Here is a 21,797-nt window from a genome sequence, read left to right on the forward strand (position 1 = left end):
CTATCATGATGTTTTGAATATTGAACTCAAGTTTATAGGAAAAATGGAAACTTAAAGTAATGCACTGTCTTGAAACAAAGCTTACAGTAACCTCAGGTTTTTCAGGTATCAGGTGAAATTCATTTTTAAGTTTAACCCTGATGAAATGTCTCTGCTGAGGTTTATAGGAATGTTGACAGGAACTGATATTGCAGACGCTCCACATAAATGAATCGCAATCATAAACGGATTTACAAATATCAAAGTGAAAAGCTTTCTGTATGATGAGATTTATAGACATTTACAGCATTTGGCAGACGCCCTTATCCAGAGCGACTTACACTTTATCTCATTTTACACTGAGGGTTAAGGGCCTTGCTCAGGGGCCCAGCGGTGGCAGTTTGGAGGACCTGGGAGTCGAGCTCACGAATGTCCCATCAGTAGTCCAACACCTTACACTGACAACAGCACTGTGCCATTATATGCACTATCCCAAATTCACAATTAATACAAAAATGTACGTTAATATAATACCATGTGCAATATCACATCATGTGCAGTATGTTCTTAGTTCACTATTTCTTAGTTTTTTGTACTTCTGTATACATTTTGTATATATAGAATATTTTATTTATATTAAATAAAATGACAACAGAATTTACTTCAGGTACGAATAAAGTTCTTATCTTATCATTTCTATCCTGATGGGTGTGGTCTCTTGCATGATGACTCCGCCCCCATGCACAAAGCAGAGAGGCCTTACTGAATGGGTTGTTGAGGAACAAATGATGTAAGTCATTTGTTATAGCTTTCAAACTCACATCTTGCCAGGTCTGAGGTTTTGGAGTGATGAAATAGACAGTTCTCTTATCATCATCATCATCATCATCATCATCATCATCAACACACCAACTGAACAAATACGACAAACACCGTCATCACTCCAGTAAAGTTCCAGAGAATCGACGTCAAGGTGCATGGAAGCACTTTTGCCAGTTTGTTATGGCCCAACACCGGCAAGAAAATTTCCTTCAGGTATTAATAAAGTTAATAAAGTTCTTATCTTATCTTATCTAATATGTGTCTAATATCAGCTCATTGTAACAGTCAGTCAAATCAACTGTATTTGTATAGCGCTTTTAACTACAGATATGGTCCCAAAGCAGCTGTACAGAAATAAATAACATGATAAGCTGATAAGGAGGGTTTTTTTAGCTTATTAACTTCAAATAAGAGGAAAACATTTGAGGAATGATGTTATAGCTGCTGTAACATAAATGATAATAGGAAAGAAATTAAATGTATCTAGAAGCGAGTATGTTAATTGCTACCTAGTGTAGTCTAGTCCTTTTTAATGACTCTGATATAACAAATGCGATACTTTGTTCAAATATTCATTTCTGCAGTTGTAGTAAATGTGGATAATCTGTCAACTCTTAGATCATAGATGTGAAATCACAGACATCACTGAAAATACAGGAAAGTCTCGCCCCCAAAAACTGGTTTTTTTTCTCTTAAAAAGTGCATAGAACAGTACCTACACCCTAACTTCCTCATCCTGCAATCACTCATAGTCACTAATGTTCACACGTCCGGTTCATTTGGGAATGGAAAAGAAAGTCAGTCCCAGATCACACTCAGACGCAGTCACTCAACGACTCCACGCGGTTTGTGTGTAAATGGGTGATGAATTAGACCTGCATTATACAGTGCCAAACTGGGAGCTCTGTAGAGTACTTCCCTTACATTAAAACTAATCTAAACAAGTGAAACAATTCCAGAATACAATTTCTCAGCTAATTGACAACAAGTTCACGATCATAGGAGGAAACTCTGTGAGCTTTGTTCACACACGTCATTCAAAAGAGGTCTACTAAAATCAGTAAATTCTCCTGAATCTCAGTTCACACACTATGACATGACATGAATCATATATGCCTGCAGATACATTTGAAATGGTTTCCTGTCATCTCAAGTCTAATATCATAGACATGAAAGTTCACAAATTGCAAAATTAACAACTACGTTCGATGCTGGACAATCCATAGCCTGGTATTTGATACTAGCTTTATATTTTTATATTCTTATACTGTTAAATAAATACATTTTAGCTGTTTATAGTAACATTATCCTATCTATTGATCCTTCTACTGTACAACATTTAAAAATATCTAGTGTAAAATTGACACTGCTGCATTTCTCTGCTCTGGGTGGTTTAGAAATTCCTTCACTTCCTCTTACAAAATGCTGTCGTCACTTTCCCAAATTTAGAGCTGCAGTTTACCGTTTCCTGCTGAGAAAGGCATTTCCGACCATTTTTCACCGGCACTCAGACCATCCAGCGAGCCATGCGCTCAGCTACGCAGTGGAGAGGAAAAGGTCTCCAAAGGTCGTGCATCAACTGCCTAGAGCCGTGTCTCCCAACCCAGTCCTCAGAGACTCAGAGACTGATTTGAGATCCCAGTGCAGACGTACAGGATCAGCGGTCCAGTGTTGAACGCTGAAGGAGACAAAATGCAGGGAATCGAGGACTGCACTGGGAAACGATGACCTTGCTGTGACCTAGAAATGAAACTTAATTGCAAAATCAACAGCAATAGTGTTAACTAAAAGTGATAACTAACTAAAATCTTTTACAGCAATTGTTAGTCCTCATTTATCCAGTCCTTATCTGCCCAGTTTATATAACTGAGTTCTTGAGAAGTAAAGGCCTTGCTCAGGGCCTTGGGATTTGACCTCACAACCTTCTGATCAGTAAACTAATGTTTTTACCACTCAATTACCACATCCCCCATTACTATATATACTATATTCATTACTAAAGCTAAACTAATAGGTTTATTTAATACTGCCACCCAGTACGGCTCTTTCTACTGACTTTTATTAAAAGGCGAAAATAAGCAGACGCTTACTGTACATTAGTATCCTTGTAGTAAGCTTGGATAAATGTGTAGCAGGTTCAGAAATTAATGTTGACTTGAGGCACAGTTTCGTTGTACTCATTATTTATGTGCAACGACAATAAAGTTTATTCTATTCTATTTTATTCTAAAAATGCCACTGAAAAAAATTACCAAAATTCTCCAGATATTTTACATGGAAGGTTCAAAAAAGTAATTAGTATTAGTAATTTGTTAATTGTTCTACTGTACATATTAAATATATACACCAGTCTAGGTTAATTCATGTTTCTGAAATCTCTGAACTCCTGTGGAGAAGTGCCGTTAATGCATGGGAAAGACTAAGAAATTTACAAATCTAAATCAATCAGTGCTGCAAACCCAGACATGGCATCAAACACTCCAACAAAAACACAGAAGACATATCTACTACTGTGGTGAGGAAAATGGACTGGTTTATTTACTCTTGCTAATAGTGATCTGGCCCCTAAAAATCAACACCAGAGGGCAAATATTGGCCCTTAGTTAATTTCCTGCCCTGATGTGTACCATACGTCAATGTTTACTCTTTGGCTAAGGGTCCTCTGAGTTTAAGTTCCAAGAGTCAGCAACTTAAGTCCCAAAGTTCCAGCAGTATTTGCATGGGGAAGTATGTCTGTATGTATTCAGAGATGGGGTTACTCCCATGCTCAAGTCAATATTTTGGTCGCCTCAATTAGATTCTTCAGAGATGTAAATATACTAATGATTCAGTGTGGAAAGGTGAGGTAAAGCATAAATCTGGGGGTTACGGAGGATAAGAAAGGGAAACGCTGGATTAGACGTGACATCATCTGAATTTAATGCAACATAAATAGTGTTATGTATCAAACATTTAGCGTATAAATCAACTTATCGACAGAATGAAACAACTGAAAATAATGGTGACCAATAGCTAGAAAATTGGTGGAAAATGTTACAACAACAACACCATTATTACCACATGACACGTTTCACTCAGGCGTTGGCTTCATTGGCTTTAATGAAGCATTGTTCATTTGTGAGAACCAGTGAAAGTGTGAAGTGAAAGTGCCAGGATTCTGTCGAGTTGTCCTTCCTTTTCCCATTTTCCTTTACAGTCCTATTTACTGATCTTTCCAGCAATGTCATTAAACATTGTCTTGTGCTATTTTAGCCAAAAAAAGTAAATATTGGCAAAAAATGGTTCAGCTCGGTGCGTGTGAGAGGATTGTTGGTGTGCCTGGCATTGACGGAATCTGTCCATGATGACAGAGGTGTGTCTTTTCCTTTTGAAGTGGATTGAACTGTCATTAAAGAGCAATGCTACAAATGTGGCCTTGGGCGGAGAGCACACAAATCGAATGGAAAAGCTGTGTTAACTTTCAAAAACCTTGATAGATACATTCTGTTAGAGTTCGTTATAGTCTTTCTCTTTAAGTTTAATGTTATAGACAGATTGAGAAATTGTACTTGACAAAGGCACATGCAAAATTTAGGTAAGCGCAAAGTCTTGACACTTCGAGCTAGCGTAACGCTCCATAAGCGAACGTTTTTTCCTTCGCATCTGAAATCTAGAGGAATGAACGGAGACAAAGCACAGCTATATTGCAACATTCCTTTTCACCTTGTAATCCCTTTAGCACTTGAGCTGACTTAAGTAAAGAATGCAGTTCTTGGTAAACCCCTACCGAGCAAAGAAAATGGATCAATCCACAAAATAAGAAAGAAAGCCAATGGATGCACAAGGTAGGCTTTTTTTTTTTTTTACATGCAACCCAAAACCACATATGGTTTGATTGACAGTTCATATTCTGTGGGAAAAAATGATCCTATTATTTATGGGTTTATTAACACACACTGAATATAGGTTTCAGTGACAAAACAAGGAGGAGCCTGAAAACAAGTCTTATACACTGGGCGATGATGCATGCAATCGTGCGAGGATGTCACAATGTAACTGAGCCGGAGTAAAAACAATGTAAAGTTAAAAACTAAATAGCATGGAATAATCTGATTCCTTGGTGTCATGTCATGTAACACACACAATCAAAGTAGGAATATCCATCCATCCATTGTTTATACCTGCTTTATTAAGTAGGAACATTAGAAGGTAAAATGTGGTACTATGTAGATTAGTTGTTCTTAAAGTGAAGTATCACCAGGGAACAATTTATTGTTTCAAAAGGGTTGGAGATTACAACCCACGGTTATCTATCTATCCATCCATCCATCCGTTTTCTGAAACCCCAACCTGGAGTCTTATTCCAGGGACACAAGGCAAAGACACGCTGGACTGAGTACCAGGCCATCACAGTGCACAATCACACACACACACTACAGAAAGTTTTGAGATACAAGCCAGCCTACAACACTTGTTTTTGGACTTGGAGAAGAAACCGAAGTAACCCGGATAAAACCCCTAAAGCACAAGGAGAACATGCAAACTCCACACACACATGGGGCGGAGACGCCAATCGAACTCCCAACCCTGGAGGTGTGAGGCAAACGTGCTACATGGCCTACAATGTCTTCTGTCAGTCAACAATATGACTGATCATTGTGTACATTAAGTAGTGTTTTCATTTTTAAAAACAAATCTGTACTGAGGAAATGGAGACCTTGCCTGCAAGATGTTTTGTACAGCACTTGTATATACAGTATCTTGTACATGGTAAAATATATGATGTGTAGATGTAAAATATATAATAATGAAGGTACATTAGGAAGCACTCTTGCACCAATGATTATCCTTTACACTTCTTATACCTTTCCAGGTGACACTAAATGTACAAAAGACTAACTCGTATTAGTACCATTGCAGTGACAAGGAAAGGAACAGTATTAAAAGCACAGTGCGCGTTCATAATCACTTGCGTTCGTGACTTTGTTTCATAAATGAAATGTTTTTGCGTAAAATGCGGGATATGGATCACTTTTAACGCGCGGTTTACGCAAACTTCACCGACTTCAACAGACACGAAAGACGAAGTACGAACCTGTGTCAGAGGAGTGAACAGTGTCAGCTAATCCCAAATGATTCTCTGATTTTCCTTTCTCCATCCTCGGAGACTCAAAAAGGCGTCCAGTTCACGCGCTTCCATGACCACAAAAGCACACATGCGGGAAAACTGAGGTTTGTCTCTGAATAAAAGTAAGTCCATGTACATGCACTTTGCGGAGCGTGAGAGCGAACAGGCAGAGAGACTGAGAGAGAGAGAGAGAGAGAGAGAGAGGGAGGGAGCGCGTGGAGGTGATTAGTAGGCGGTGAGAGCGCGAGCTCTCTTTTACCGTCAAAACAACTGACACAAAACTTATCCTACTCATCCTACCTGAGTGACTAACTGACTCCTTTCTTTTGTTGAGTCACTTAACTTATAAATTCACAGTGCAGACAAATGTGACACCTAAATAAACATATTTTACTGATGCTCATTAGGGGGCAGGGGGGGGGGGTAAACTTTTGAACAGGATGATCCGGTTCAAATCTTTTATCTGGCTCTTATTGTACCATCTGCCCACTTTGAGCATCACTCAGTGTTTGCATCTTTTGTAATAGCTGCTTACGAGTCCCTCACCTGACCTCAGTGTGAAAAGATGGATCTCAAAATCATATAGAAAAGGGGTCAAATATGCAGAAGATGCAGAAAAAGCAAAGAATGTACAGGACCTGAAGGATTTTTCTGTGTTTTCTGCCCAGGACAAACAATGGGCTTATGGAGAACTCTCGCAAAATCCAAACAGTCGTTGATCATTCATTTAACAAGCATCGAGGAGATGTAAACTTTTAAACTGGTTCATTTGTGCAAATTCAGTTAATAATGTGGTCTTGTTGCCTGTATGTAAACATGTGTTGTGTAAAATAGTTTATTCAGGGCAGATCCAAACTGCAATTTATAAGATACCTTTTATTTCTTATGTCATTTACATTGCAGATTTCTTATTTCAAAGGGGATGTAAACTTATGACCTCAACAGTATGTGACAAGGTGTTTTTTTTCCTCAGTGTACCTCTATAAGAGCTTGGTGAGGTTCCAGTTATGGACCACTAGGTGAAATACCCCCCCCCCCAAAAAAAAAGCTAAATGCAATTAGCAAATCAATGAGATTTTAATATGCATTAAAATGCAAGGACATGTGTACATCTTTAAAAAATGCTGATATACATTGTGTGTGTGTGTGTGTATATATATATATATATACATATACACACACATATATATATGTTTACGGAACACTAACTAGATAAAATTGGTATAGTTTAATTTTAATGCTCTGACAGTTGCAATCATATATATATTAAAATATATTAAAATTATTAAATTATTAAAGCATTAAAATAAACCGTAAACCCGATGAAAATAGTTGCTAAATAATTAATTCATAACATAGCAATTATAATTATTAATTCATAACAGAAAGAAAAACAGACTACATTGTTGTTACCTTATTCAAGTCGCCTGGTTTTGTTTCTTTAACAGACAAAACAGACACCAGTGACCGCATGAAGTCACATGGATTACTGTTATTCTGCTTTACAGTCTCTCCTGTGGTTTAGATATTATATCATTGTGCATTTATTTCAGTGTACAATTTCTGTGGGAGAAGAGATTTCCCATGGAGAGGTGCATCATGGGACAGGGTGGGGGCCACCGAGTGAGTAATGGGTTTTAGGATCACTGTTCAAATAAATAGCCTACTATCATAATACACAGCTGGGCTCACAGCTGGAAAGATATACATGTTTGTGACATTACGAGCAGGTGTGTGTGTGTGTGCTACCATGCAGGAAGATGAGTGCGCCAACATGTACCAGCCTCAATAGCCAATATAAAGTCTCACAGTTCTCTGGAAGTGGCATCTATTCTCTCACTGATCCTGTGTATTTCAGCTCTTGTCTGTTCCACCACAGAGAGATTAAACGTATTATTAACACTTCGCAAGGATTTATGACTCCATGCTAGGTTTCTTATTCAAAAAGGGAGTGTCATCCTACTCCCTCCATAAAGTAGCTTACAGCTTTTATGAGTCATCTAAGAAACAAATGCATTAAAATAAAGGAGTCATTCATGGCAATACCTGGAGTCTCGGTAAACATCGGATGTTCTCATAATGCAAAAAAAAAAAACCTTTATATGAGAAATGAAGAGTGCTAAACCATGCATGGTATGCTGATGAGAAAGAGTTATGCGCTCTGATTAACACTCTTCTGTAAGGTGGTAGGTACAGTAGTAACTGTGTGGGTTTACTCTGGTTTCCTCCCACAGTCCAAAAACATGTACATTAGGTTGATTGGTAATTCTAAATTGCCCATAGGAGTGAGTTTGAGTGTGTGTGGTTGTCTGTCTATATGTGTGGCCCTGTGATGGACTGGTGACCTGTCCAGGGTGTACCCCTGCCTTTCGCCCAATGTGTGCTGGGATAGGCTCCAGCAGATCCCTGTGACTCTAAATAGAAATAAAGTGGGTATAGATAATGGATGGATGGATGGATGGATGGACGGATGAATAACGGGAAGTGGAAATGGGTGAAGAAAACTCAGAAAGCTTTAAGAGGGTCCATAGTTTTTGGATTTGTGCTAAACAAGACTATGAGTGATTAAGTACACCATTGAAATTTAAAATCTATTTTATTTAATTATTTATTTGTTTATTCGACAATGCTCATCATCTTATATATTAGGCAAACTATATATATATATATATATATATATATTCTCTTTGGGAGTGACACGGTTGGACAGGATTAGGAACAAGTACATCAGAGGGACGGCTCATGTTGGACGTTTGGGGGACAAAGTTAGGGAGGCCAGATTAAGATGGTTTGGACATGTTCAGAGGAGGGAGAGTGAGTATATCGGTAGGAGAATGTTGGACATGGAGCTGCCAGGCAGGAGGCAAAGAGGAAGGCCAAAGAGGCGGTATATGGATGGAATAAGTGAGGATATGAAGTTAGTGGGTGCAAGTGTTGAGGATGCAGAAGATAGGGATAGGTGGAGAGAGATGATTCGCTGTGGAGACCCCTGAAGGGAAAAGCCGAAATAATAATAAGAATACTCAATTTTCCAGCTAAGCAGATTTTATGTCTTAAGACCATGGCACTGGTAATAGCCTAAGGTTTTAAACACTTGTTTGTATAATGTTTCTAGTGGTTTTATTGTGCATAAGACCAGCAATATCTATAGCACTGAGGTGAGTCTGAATCTCTATTAAAACATCTCAAATAATGTTTTAATATATCTCTTAATCTGTCTTAATCTATCTGATCTTTATATAAATTCAGCTCAGCGATATCTATATACATATAATACATATAGTTTAGCATATTCTGATACGTTTACAACATCAGTGTGGCTTCATAATCACATATTTTCAGTTTGAAACCAATTCTTTCACATTTTTCTCATCTCAAAGTTCAGACGTCAGAAATCTCCATACCAGAAGTTACAATGGGACTGATTACACAACAGATAAATTACCACAGCTTTGGACATGCTAATCATACTGGAGTACTCTTTCAGCCCATTATGGACTTGGAAGTGTGGAATTTCAGACACAGTGACTGATGACAGATGAATACAGGATACAGGTTACAGGTTTACAGGCTATAGTGCCGTGTTGTTGCGCAACACTCTGTAGTAGTTTGCAGTCTTGGAGGCATCCTTAGTGTGTAGGTGCAATACATTGCCCATATCCATGTTATTTATAGCTAAATATTTAAGCCGGACATTGTTAGTGTTTGTTTGTATTCAGTAACCATTTTTTCACAGCATCGTATCAAACATCTCAGAGACTTGGACTTAGGGGCGGTGGTAGCTCAAGTGGTGAAGGCTCTGGGTCGTTGACTGGGAGATCTAGATTCAAGCCCCACCACTGCCAAGCTGCCACCATTGGGTCCTTGAGCAAGGCCCCCAACCCACTCTGCTCCGGGGGTGCTGCATCATAGCTGACCCTGTGCTCTGACCCCAACCCCCAAGGGATATGCAAAGAAAGAATTTCACTGTGCTGTAATGTATATTACAAATCCAGACAAGTTAATACAATCATTGTGTTTCAGTAAGAAAGATATTCCCCTAAATAAGCAACAGTTTTATGAAGACACCTGCCCCCACGACTTACTTATTATTATTGACCCATCCATTTTCTGTATTGCTTATCCTACACAGGGTCTCAGGGAACCTGGAGTCCATCCCAGGGAACTCAGGACACAGGAAATGGACCCTGAATGAATGACACACCCCGGATGGGGTATCAGTCCATCACAGAGCACAACCCCATACAATTGAGACACACCACAGACAATTGAGAAATGCCATTCAGCCTACAACACGTCTTTGGACTGGGGGCGGGGCAGAAAATCCCAAAAGCACAAGGAGAACATATAAAATCTCACAAAGGGCAGAAACAAAACCACCATGACCCCACTCACTATTTCTTCATCATCATCATCATCATCATCATCATCATCTTCTTCTTCTTCTTCTATAACAGCTCAGATGCTTGATTCAGATTGGATTTATTTTCTATAACAGTTCCTCTGAGAGCAGTTCTGGCTCCAAGGTAAATCATGCAAAGCGCTCGTTCTAATATGTTACCATTTCCCATAGTAATACTATAGTAATACAGGTATCATAGACGTGTCACATAAACAGATATGAGCAAGTGGTTTCACTGTCAATATATCTTTGTTCCTTATTAAGTTAAAGAGAGGTAAAAAAAAAAGAGAGGATTTTGCATTTTTCACAGGTTTCCCACGACATTAAATGTAACCACTGTTTTGATATAAGTGGAATAAAACACTCTTATAGCAAAAGAATCAACTTCACTATGATAAAAGTAACTCTATGATAAAAGTCTCTATGACGTATAATTATTAGGAACAGATGCAGACTTCCATATTCAGGGACTTGTTCAATTAGCCAATCAGGTGGCAGTAGCACAATACAGGAAATCCTATAGTTACAAGTCAAGAGCTTCAGGTAAACATCAGAATGGGGAACAAATGTGATCTCAATGACTTTGATGATGGCAGATAGGCTGAGTTAAGTGGTTCAGAAAGTACTGGGACGACTTCTTCCTGAGGTTGCTAAAGGAAATGCATGTCACTAAGCCTTCTACACACACACACACACACACACACACACACACACTAGTCTCTAGCTTTACACATAATGGTGTGGAAAAACCATCAGTTCGGCAGAAGCACCTTGTTTATGAGAGTTTAGACGAGAATGACCCGACTGGTTCGAGCTGACTGGAAGTCTTTAGTAACTCAGATATCCATTCTTTACACCCAAGTACAAGAGCATCTCAACATGATGAAGACCACCTCAGGTCAGAGTATACAGAGGACAGAGGTTTCACCCAAACTGGACGGATGAATATTGGAAAAAAAAGCACAACCTAGTTGAAAGTACATTCCTACATGCTCAGTCTTAATCAGTGGTATTATCGACATTCAGTTTTTTAGCCAATGGTCCATTTTGCTTTTATATCTCACCCTTATGTTGAGCGTGTTTACCCCTGTGACAACAACGATCATTCAGGGATAAAGCTGATTCCAGTATTCAATAACCCCATTTATTATATCTGCTTTAAATACATTACTACATCTAATTACCTTAAAATGGAGAATCCATTGGAGAAGCTTCGAATTCTCCTTAGAGGTAAAAGCCTTTCCCTTTTTTATTTTTAAGATTCACGGATATACTGCATCTTATCTACTATACACACTCTGGATATAACGCCATGCCGTAACCTTGCCCTGCCGAGCTTATAGCTGAGATCAGGTTAGACTTGGAGCAGGTGTAATGCTTTCAGAGTCAAGTTACAAAGACATGTTAAATATTTGATTGTGATCAGCCATCAACAGCTGCTTGTCAGCTGCAAAAGAAAACATTATACAACAAATAACAATTTTCCCCCATGATCTTTAATAATAAATGCTTGTTGACAAAAAAAACATATTACATACAGAGTATATATACTGTATATGCCTTTAGGTACTGTAGGTAGAAGGTATATTCCTTCTAAGCAGACACATTCATGCGTTATCGTTTACACCAGTCTTTATCATAGTGTTCGCTCTAGTCTGATGCTGCTTTCTTCATCTTTTAAAATGATCATAACACTTACCAATGGCCTGTCTGTTTTGTTGTATACAATTTATTCTGATTTTATCTCTACTGAGCAAGCCTGAGGCGAGGGTGGTAAGGAAAAAGTCCCTGAGATGACATGAGGAAGAAACCTTGAGAGGAAGCAGACTCAGAAGGGAAGCTCATCCTCATTTGAAATCCCTGAATTTCCTTTCTTAGCCTGGTTCCTCTCAAGGTTTCTTCCTCAGATAATCTCAGGGATTTTCCTCGCCACCATCCCCTCAGACTTGCTCATTAGGGATAAATGTTAGGCATAAATAGTAAATTAACTTGAAACTTCAGAATTTTTTCCCTATGTTTCTATACTTCAGTAAAGCTGCTTTGAGACCGTAACGCGCTAAACAAATACACTGAATTGAATTGAATATCAAACCCTTTTCTGCTCTCTGAGATGAGATGAACAACATGCTTTTTCATAATCCTCTAAAATTTGAAGCTGTTATCTTCAACCACTGAGATTCTGTATTATCACAACAGGGGTAAAAACAAACACCTCACACTAAAAGCCAACAGTGTCCTGATTAATTTTATATCAGACTTACGGTGATAAAAATCATCCATTTGTTTATACTGATTGAAAATGCCTGATGAGTTGAAAGCCAGTGTACTGGTAAATAAAAGGGTTAATATTTGGAGGAATATATGGATTTTAGCAGGATCATCCGGTTCTCTTTAGTACGTTACAGCATTTTTTTTTTTTTTTGTTTTATTGTTCCTGTAGGCAGGTAGAGTGTTTTGGCTGGAGTGATGGCAATAAATATTGCTTTGACTTGACATTTTGGATTTGCACTGACTGATACATCCGTACATGTCACGTAAACCCTGACAGAGGACGCCAGAACGTTTCACGCTTTCCTGTATGGTTCAGGGTCTAAGGAAGACCACCATTTCCTACCCCATTGTATTTTAGGAACCGGACTGGATTGTTGTCCAAAAGCTGCACTGCACACCTCTGATAGACAATTTTTAACTACATAGAAAGAATTTTCAGTGGAAACTATTACAGATATTACTCCATTACACCACTTTATGCCAACAACAAAAGGCTCTATATCTCTTGGTGTGAAGGTATTTGAGGATTTGCCCAGACAGAATTACAAAACAGCATGTGCAGCATATTCCTTCTGGAAGCATGTGCAGAATATTAATTTTCTAAAAAAAAATACACTATTTTACCATCTATTTTACCTAACAGTATTTTAAAAATAGCAGGATGGTGGTGATGATAAATTGTGAGCTAAGACAATATTAAACGCCTGAGCAAAAGGAACAATGGCATCTTTCATATACAGGCCTGTTTGATCCTGGCTTAGGTTAGGCCTAATGAGGAATTAGACATAGGGTGTGTCATTTTCCCTTTTCGTCTTGTGTATTTTAAAGAAAAAAGCACTATAATTCCTCCAAACAGAGTTTTAGGCTGACGGTATCCTAAATCTGTGAACCAGTGGTTATGTATTCAATGATAGAAACTTCAAAGCACTTTTCTACATTGCTCTGGATAAGAGCGTCTGCCAAATGCTGTAAATGTAAATCTAAAATGCCTATCAATTTGTTCAGTATTAAGCTTTTGGAGAAAAAACAAAAAAACATCAGGTATGTGTGACAGTAAAATCGCAGTGTATTAATAACAGAGTCTCAGTGGTTTCAGCTCTGAGATGATCATCAGAAGGTCGTGAGTTTCATGTTTCTGGTCATGGTATTACCGTTACACTAATAGACTGCTGCAACCCCATTTGGTCTACATGTGAACACTATATTGTGTTTCATTGTGTTTAACAGCTTTCTTCTAAGACATTGATAGTCAACTGGTTAAAATGAGGAATTTCTGATCAGATCAGGTTGTGAGATCAAATCCTTGAGCTGTCACTATTGGGCCCTTGAGCAAGGCCCTTAACTCTCAATTGCTCAGTTGTCTAAATGAGATCAATGTAAGTCACTCTGGTTAAGGGCGTCTACTAAAATGCAATACACTTAAATGTATTCTGGTTATGATCAGGATGGATCCAGAGCCAATCTTGAAAATAAGAGGAGCTGAAGTCAGAGCAAACCGAAAAATCCTGAGGATACCTACATGGACAAGCATGCAGACCACACAGAGAGTAACCTGAGCTCAGGATCGAACCGGAAAACGTGGAGCTGTGGGTCGCCAGTGATACCCATACGCTTAATGATAATAAAGCTGACTTAGACTTCCCGGCTCTTAAGTCCTTGAGCAAGACCTTTACCTCTGCTAAACAACTTCCCTTATGATTTCCATTTACAATTCAAGCCATGTTTGTAAATTTCAATTTTAATTCCAAAACAATATCGTACCCAAGAAAAATAATGGGAATATTATCTAACTTTTTTTTTTATTACTATAAATAAATCAATAAACAATTAATCCTATTTCTAGACATATTTACCCATTTCAGAATAGTCTAGAATTTTTACTTCTTTCTAAAAATGAACTTAATAGAATTGTCTGCCTGTAGAATAATGTAGTTTAAAGTTTGAAATGAGTACAAATATCTAGAAATAGACGTATTCATTTTATATTTGTATTAAAACACTAGTTGATTTTAGAAATATTTTAAAATATATATATATTTACATGTTTTTTTCTGGCAAGCCCTGATCCTTAATTAGTTCCATTTGGTAATAAGTCATCTATTATATATTAAATTATCTATTAAATAAAGTATATAAAGTCTACTTTTTTTACATAGTGAAGCTAGGAAGATCTGACTTACCGAGAGTAACATCAGCATGAGGATGGCTTTCAGACATCAGGACATTCCATGATGTTCTCCATCCTCCAAAGCATGCAGGTTACTTTCTTTTCCAGATTTGGGGTTGAAAATAATTCTCCTGCTGATGGAAATGTCACTGTACTGCACACCTCACTGGCTTTATCTCTCTTGTGTGTCTGCTGCTTAAATGTGAAAGATTCGGTTTCATCCTGTCGTCTTCCACGTGTCTCCCTGGCTCGGGTTGCGACTGATAGCAGGCTCACGCACAAAAGTGCATGTGCTTACACACACACATTACAAACACACACACACACTGCTGGTTGTTGCTTGGTGGTTTTCATTTGGCCCATAGCACCTCGGCTGCTGAGCCCAGACGCACCCTTCTCCCCTGTAGAGCTGGGTGTGTCCCATAACAGTGTTCACAGTCGAAAAAAACAGGTACAACAGCTCTTTAACACGTTGAACATAATTGTAAACCCAATTGTCTTTGCCTCTGCTTGCTCCTCTTTTCCTTCAAGCGTACAGCCTCCTAAAACAATGAAAAGAGCAGCTTGTGTTTACCCACATTACTGTCTGGCTGTGCATTCCTGTGGTCAGGCTTCTAGTCTGTAGTGTACAGGCAGTTGCATGCACAGCATGACGATAAGGTGTGAACATGAATGAATTAAAACATATTAAAAAGTCCTTTAGATTTATCTCGACCGCAACCCATATCAGCTCGAGAAACAACAAGCATCATGGTGTTAATGTCATGTACATGTTTAGACAGAGCTTTTAAAGATGTGGTTGCTCTTTGGCGGTGATGATGAGTGATGTGAGGTTTGTTTTGGGAAACTGGTCTCCTTCCTGGTGCTACCTCCCACGGATCAGCACCAACATCCATACATACAAGAGTAGAAACTGGTGCTGAATCATGTATGAGGTGGCAAGCCTACTAAGTCACTACTCAGTTACACAGCATTATATATATATATATATATTTATTTATATATAGGGATATATATAGATATATACTGTATATTTAAATCCCTTATTTACACATTATACACTAAATCCCACAAAACAAACCAAGCAAAACCTGTGAACTCTTTCCAGCTCTGTTTCACATACTGTTATTATCCCAGCTAGAGACGAAGCCAATTATCTCGTTAAGAGTTGGATCTGATAATAAGCACCTAACTTACAGGACAAGACAGAAATAAAAACAAATATCTAAAAATATTCTTTCTTCGAAACCTTTGCACGCACGCTCCCAAATTAATAGATTACCTCAAGGGCTTATATTTGGTTTACAGACACAAGAGTAACCTAGTGATATAACTCCAGTGCTTTGCTAATTTGGTTGGATAAAAGCCATTTTCACGGTCAGAAATGATTGAGGTGGAGCAGCACAGCAGGTGGTGTGGTGTTCAAAATCCTGAGGATGTACAACCTGTTTGTATTTGAGGCTGCTTAACATTCATTCATTCGATTCCGGTTTATTTGTATAGCGCTGTCGACAACAGACATGATCACAAAGCAGCTTTATAGAAATCCGGATGGAGACTCAAGTCAAAGGTAACAGCGGTGAGAAAAATCTCCCTGAGGAAGAAACTGTGATCAGAAACCAGAAATCAACCCATCCTTTTCTAAGTGACCAAAAACTAATGTAACTATGAGTCATAACAGAGTCCCTGGTGGTCCAGTGGAAGCATCCCATGCTCTCACAGCCATGGCCTGAGTTCGACTCCTGGCCAGGGAACCACCACAGGACAGGGTGATAAAATGTGAGGTTTGTATCAGGAAGGGCATCCGGTGTAAAACCTCTGCCAAAATCAAAATATGTAGATCAGCTGATCCGCTGTAGTGTCCTGAACAGGGAGGAGCTGAAGGACAACAACAACACCACTTTCATAAATGAAGTCATACAGTAATAAGTGCATTGAAAGAATGTATGAAGATGAATAAGAGACCTGGGATGAGAACAGAACAATGTTTATGATTGGAGCAGCACAAGTCTACATTCTCTAACACAACATTGAGTTTTCATTTTAATCTTGTTTCTCCTATACATTCAACCTCTTTGGGGGACCCAGGGGACATTTTGCTCAGAATATTTTGGTTAAAACCTGTCTTACTGAATCTCTCTCTCTCTCTCTCTCTCTCTCTCTCCCTCTCTCTCGCTACACATCCTGTTTTCTGGACCTACCTGATCCATCCTGATATCCTACTTCTGGTCATTTTATTATCAGTTGGAGGCCACTTTGCTGCTGCTGAAGATGCTTCGCATTCATGAGACTGCTGTGGATTTTCCCACTTAGGAGCCAAAGAGATGGCTTTGAACTGCAAGTGCCATGAATGAACAAGTCTCCATCACTGAACAGTTCATAACTTGAATAAATTTCCTGGTTGCACAATGACCATATAGTACACAGCTAGAAACGGGAAATTATTTCTAATCACACTATCCGGTGTCACCCAGATGAGGATGGGTTCCATTTTGAGTCTAGTTCCCGTCAAGGTTTCTTCCTCATGTCATCTCAGGAAGTTTTTCCGCCCCAACCGTCAGCTCTGGTTTAATCGTAAGGGTTAATATGATACATGAATAATTTCCATTCTGACTGTATACATTTCTGCAAAGCTGCTTTGTGACAATGTCCATTGTTAAAAGCGCTGTACAAGTAAAATTGCATTGAACTGAAGTATTCCCTTCCTATGATAAGTGACTCTTTTCATTTTCCCACCATGTGATGAACGTAATCTCAGGTTTCCATCATGAGACACACCTTTCCTTTTGTTTTTCAGTGACATAGCGTACTATTGTTTAAGCACTGTTGTTATAGCAGAGGAAACAACTGACTACAGACAGCAAAAAATAAATATTCTGAGCTGTCTAAGCAACAATACTGAACAATACTGAGGTGACGAATGAATATGACCTCAAGTTTCTCATGATCTCTGTAGTGGCAATAAAATACTCCTGTATCTTAAAATGAGTGAGATACAGAGAAATTAATCACAGCCTATAGTACAGAACACTCCCTCTGATCCTTCAGCACCTCTCCACTGAACCCAACATCTCTCAGGGTACAAGGAAGACCTGCATTAATACTCTTCTCATTTCTGGTGCCTTGGTGGTTCCCCTAGATGTCTTAAAGCTGAGCCATTGGTTATCTCCCAACGACATCTGTAGACCCACCTCTTTGTGATACTATCCAAGTGGCATTTATTGATAGAGCCTTTATAGCACTTCTGTGCTATAATTTGCTCTGGATAAGGGCATGTGCCACAAATGCCATGAATGTCAATCTAATGTACATGTTAATGGCATTTTATACATAGATACTGTATACCATTCATCCATCCATTTTCCAAACCACTTATTCTACACAGGGTTGCAGGAAGCCTGGAGTCTTATCCCAGAGGACTCGAGACTGGGATAGGCAGGGGAAACCCTGGACGAGGTGCCAGTCAATCTCAGGGCACAATCAGACACACACAACCTCACACAGGCAAACATGGATATACCATTAGCCAATAATTAATTGTAAATTCTCACAACATATTAAGTCATTAAGTCATCAAGTTACACCATTCCATGGCCATGACTTTGGTATCTCATGACCATGACATAATCATTCATGCCATGAGATACTTGCTTTGTGGCTTATACCACCAATAAACCATGTCACCTCAAAGGATGTGTACAAAAGAAAGTGTAATATTAGAAGTACTGTATATATTAACAGTCAAAGGCAGTCAGAAAGGTCCACAGCTGATTCTTTATCTCCTCTATCATACAGCTGCCAGTGAGGGAGGATGAAGGTTACCACAGGTCAGTGTTACTGGTGGATGGTGACGCCAAATGTGAGTGATGTGGTCACACAGCTGTACATGACTTTTATACCACCGGTTAGAAATAATACTGTAGTGTTGGACAGTTAGACACTGGGCTGGAGATCTTCAAACTTCTGAATATTTTATTCTGCCGCCTGACAAAAACACAAACAAGCAGAGTGGAATTCTGTTCTCTTTACATATCACAGGTGAGGAAGTTGGGGTCGGAGCACAGGGGCAGCTATGATGCAGCACCCCTGGAGCAGGGAGGGTTAAGGGCTTTGCTCAATTGCCCAGCAGTGGCAACTTGGCATTACTAGGGCTTGAACCCTGACCTTCCAATCAACAACCCAGAGCCTTAACCACTTGAACCACTACTCCCCTATATAATTAAGTCGCCCTTATATGTCCTGTCTAGAGTAAACATATCACCATGCGCTGTCATTTCTACATTTAAATAAGATTTAAAAACACAAAAGGGGTGAAATTCCCCCAAAATAATCACAGGTGAAAAAAAACAAAGGCAATGAAAATAAAGACATACTAGATATGAAATAAGGGCACAAATTAAACCCACCTCTCCTATATTCATCACACGACTAAAGGGGAGAGGCGGAGCCAAAGCAGGAAATTACAGAGAGCCATGACAATTAATGGGGATTTCCCAGACATCTCTAAGGTGGACAGGTTAGAACAATTCTGTGTCAATTCTACATATATTTAACATTATAATTTCTATACCGGTTACATCACTGTAACATCCCAGAGGAAAGCACTACCTCCACTTTTCTGCATATTTGAGTTCACAGATTCTAGCGATTGACTAGGACACACCTCCTGTTCTCTTGTACCATACTCTCTGTGGCTAATATATCAGGATCTGAACTCGACATCTACCAACAATGGAATGCTTGCTTTTCTGTCCTGTCACCTGGGAGGCCCTGCTTCAAACACATTAAATGTTTACATTGTGCTAATGTTGGCTAAATATCTGGGACTCTCACTAAACCCGACCAATACAAACTGATTTGGAAACAAAAATTCCACTGGGGCTTAGAGCTTCAATCATCTAAAAACAACATATCTGTCCTATACAAAGACTCTTAAACCAGCTTCAGCCTCAGTCATCAGAAATGTCCCAGAGAAGAAAAGATGAGAAGAAAAGAAAAGTGTGTTTAGTGGCTCCTGGCAGGAGAGAATGTTGTAATGAACTGAGGTTTGGGAACTGAATTGAAAAGGCGAGCTGGCTATATTCAGCAGCATTCATGTGTTCGGTATTCATGTGCTAATGCAGAAAACACACACATAGTGGACTGAACTACATACTCCATCCTGAATAGCAGCTCACTTCCCTGGAATAAAAACAACAGACTCAGAAAGAACAAATTCACTACATGGACAAAAGTTTGTGAACGCCTGAACATCACATCTATAAGAGCCTGCTGAACATTCTGAACCACATGGTCAGTTGTCCATACACTGTTGGCCAAATCATGTACATAAAACTAAAATCTGTCTCAAACAACAGAAGTGATCTATAATTGCACCGAGTCGCACATTTGCCTCACTCATCCAGGGTTGGAGGGTCGATTTTAACCTCTACCCTTGTGTGTAAAGTTTGCATGTTCTTCCTGCACTTCAGGTTTTCTTCCAGGTTCTCCAGTTTCCTTCTCCAGTCTGAAGACATGGGTCCTAGGCTGATTGTCATGTCTACAGTGTCTGTAGTGTGTGTGATTGTGCCCTGGGATGGACTGGTACCCTGTCCAGGGTGTCCCTCGATTCAAGCCCCAAGCCCTCTGGGTTAGTGATATATGTATAAAGACTGTTGTGGTGTGGTTCATGAATGATCGACGTCGGCTGTAGTCAGGGACTACTTTACTAGAGTATTACTAAAATTGAATAATTAATTAATTTAGAAAAAATGATTTATTACAATTCACAAAATTCTATTTTTCTCTCATCCAGACATCAATCAAAGGCAACACACAATCCTTAGTTTGTATGTATGTATGTATGTAATATCAGTGAAGAGAATTCATTATTCATGCTTCACAACATACCTTCAGCTATCTGTGTGCAATTTAAAACGTTCTATAGAAAGTGGAGCTATAGAAAGTTTACTAACCCTTACTAACTTTCCTAACCCAGTGCATCTCAGCTTGGTACTGAAGCTTCTCATTCCAAGACTGCAAAAAGCCTTGTAGAGAGCGCTGTGCTTAGCTGAGTGCATCTCTGAGTCTGTACTTGCTCTCCTCTTTCTGTACCAAATCTACTCCAGGTGACATTAGAGCCGCTAAAATCATCAAGGATCAGGTCTGTTCAGCCAGTTGCATGTATGTATAATGGATAAAACTAGGAGGCTCAAAAGAAGATAGTTTCCCTCTATGCAGAAATGCCAACCATACAGATCCCTTAGGAGTCCATAAAGACCTTTACTACATGCAGTATAATTGCACACCAATATTTTTGTCTTTTGTATTATTTCTTATAATTTCTATGTATTTATTTTATATGAACAGCAGGTCGGGTTTTCCTTATCTGCATGGATGATGTATATAACTGCGCCCCTGACAAATAAAATCTTGAAGCTTGAATCTAATGGATAAGTCACACCAATTCTCATTAATGTGAAATATTGCAAACTTGACAACAAAGCAGTGTAGATTCTTTCCAACAAAATTCATCCTCTAAAAGTTTTAGATAAGTGATCAACTATGTATTTCCACATAAAAACACGGATACCTTAATTACATAAGGAAAACAAGTTTTAAAACTAAAATGAATTAATACTTTTAATCAATCATTCCTTAGCGCCCAAAAATGATTAGCAAAATTTTATAGAACAGTTTCAACCTTCTGATCGAAACTTTTTCTAATATATACTCTATATACACAGTAGATACAGTATATTTTATATATATATATATATATATATATATATATATATATATATATATATATATATACATATATACACATAGACCCATTTGGAAGCTGAGAGTCGACTTGTGTTGGAGAGCCGAATCATTTGACCCGACTCACTGAATCATCATCACTAGTACAAACATATTTACTGGGAGTTTTTACAATCGAAACACAGATCTAAAAGAATCCTAATCTTCTTCTTCTTTCGGCTTTTCCCTTCAGGGGTCTCCACAGCGAATCATCTCTCTCCACCTATTCCTATCTTCTGCATCCTCAACACTTGCACCCACTAGCT

The 21,797-nt window shown here is 38.7% G+C and overlaps 1 protein-coding gene across 5 annotated transcripts in view; it reads right to left on the reverse strand.

The window, feature by feature from the left end:
- gpr156 (G protein-coupled receptor 156) overlaps positions 1-15,118 on the reverse strand; it is a 41,769-nt gene extending 26,651 nt beyond the window's left edge. For 2 of the 5 annotated variants that reach the window (XM_058393158.1, XM_058393154.1), the window contains exon 1: positions 5,876-6,100. The gene's annotated coding sequence lies outside the window, so the exon portion shown is untranslated. Of the gene's footprint in view, positions 1-2,263; positions 2,480-5,875; positions 6,101-14,761 lie in introns of those variants that run through there. The other 3 variants (XM_058393156.1, XM_058393155.1, XM_058393157.1) reach the window with 3 other exon arrangements.
- Positions 15,119-21,797: the final 6,679 nt, after the last annotated feature.

The sequence above is a fragment of the Hemibagrus wyckioides genome, linkage group LG06, assembly GCF_019097595.1.
Source record: "Hemibagrus wyckioides isolate EC202008001 linkage group LG06, SWU_Hwy_1.0, whole genome shotgun sequence".
Classification (NCBI taxonomy): domain Eukaryota; kingdom Metazoa; phylum Chordata; class Actinopteri; order Siluriformes; family Bagridae; genus Hemibagrus; species Hemibagrus wyckioides.